This window comes from Heterodontus francisci, unplaced genomic scaffold (assembly GCF_036365525.1).
Source record: "Heterodontus francisci isolate sHetFra1 unplaced genomic scaffold, sHetFra1.hap1 HAP1_SCAFFOLD_51_1, whole genome shotgun sequence".
Lineage (NCBI taxonomy): Eukaryota > Metazoa > Chordata > Chondrichthyes > Heterodontiformes > Heterodontidae > Heterodontus > Heterodontus francisci.
Window position 1 is genome coordinate 807,564 of NW_027141937.1, and position 1,505 is coordinate 809,068.

At 46.0% G+C, this 1,505-nt stretch overlaps 1 non-coding gene across 1 annotated transcript; it reads right to left on the reverse strand.

Annotated features, from left to right (window-relative positions):
- Positions 1-716: 716 nt before the first annotated feature.
- On the reverse strand, positions 717-807 carry trnar-ucu (transfer RNA arginine (anticodon UCU)). The gene is given in 2 exon segments: positions 717-752; positions 771-807. It is a non-coding gene; the product is annotated as a tRNA-Arg (tRNA).
- Positions 808-1,505: the final 698 nt, after the last annotated feature.

Consider the following 1,505-nt stretch of genomic DNA (forward strand, 5'->3'; position numbering starts at 1 on the left):
ATGGACCACGACGACTGGATCCTCCCCCTCCCATTGTATGTTTCGCTCCAGCCCTGAGCAGATGTCCTGAATCCTGGCACCGGCAGGCAACACAGCCGTCTGGACTCTTGCTTTTGCTGCAGAGAACAGAGTCAATCCACCTTACTATACTGTCCCCTACTACCACTACATTCCTTTTTTCTCCCTCTTTGAGCCGCAAACACTTACTGCAGACGTGTTTGCCCTGGATCACACTGGCATCCAGGAACTCCCACATGCTGCAGCTGTGACACATCACCTGTCCTGTCATCCTTAACGTGTTTCAATTAACTACTTAAATATTTTATTCAATTATTCATTTTATTGCATATTTTATTAAACTTACCACTAGTTTGTTTACTATTTTAAACGTTAGGACTAAAATGGATCTTAATCACTTACCAGATGTGCATCAAGCAGGTCGGTTCTTCCAAACCAATCAACTACCTGGATGTCACAGCTTCCCAGATCCTCACCAAACAGCTCCTTCCACTGCACCGAAGAAAGAACCAAATCCTGTATCCTCACCCCAGCGGCTCTCTGTTTCCCTGCTCTCATTCTCCATTGTGACGTCACTCCTCGATTTTTTTTCCCCCCTGCTCTGCTCCTCTCTCTCTCGCTCTGTCTCCGAGTCTGTGCTTTTGGCGCATTTCTTCATTTGTTGTTCCGTTGTGCTCCTCTGTTTCTGGTCCAAAATCTGACTCTGGTGGGATTTGAACACACAACATTTGAATATCGTCTTAATCATTATTTAGAAGTCCAACACGCTATCCATTGCGCCACAGAGCCTCACACATTTTTATCAACATCACTAAGGCCTTTGATCTTGTCAGCAGAGACGGCCTCTTCAAACTGCAATGGAACACAGGCTGCCCTCCTGACCTCTTGGGCATCATCTCTTCTTTCCACGAGAACATGCACAGTTCCATCAGTTACAATGGAGCAACATCAGACGCTTTCAAGATCAGCAGTGGGGTAAAGCAGGGCTGCGTGCTGGCGCCAACTCTCTTAGGAACAGAGGAACATAGGAGTAAGCTATTCAGCCCGTCGAGCCTGCTCTGTCATTCAATTCGATCATGGTTGATCACCTACCTCAAAGCCCCTTTCCCATGCTATCCCCATATCCCTTGATGTCATGAGTATCAAGATTTCTATCAATTTCTGTCTTGAACATGCTCAATGATTGAGCTGCCACAGCCCTCTGGGGCACAGTATTCCAATGATTCACCACCGTCTGAGTGAAGAAATTCCACCCATCTCAGTTTTAAATGGCCTACTCCTTATTCTGAGACGATGTCCTTTGGTTTTAGACTCACCAACCAGGGCAAACATCCTGTCTACATCCACACTGTCACGCCCTGTAAGAATGTTGTCAGTTTCAATCAGATCACCTCTCATTCTTCGAAACTTTAAGGAATACAGGCCCAGTTTCCTCATCAGACAATCCCACCATCCCAGGGATTAGTCTGGTGACATAAAAACAAGAA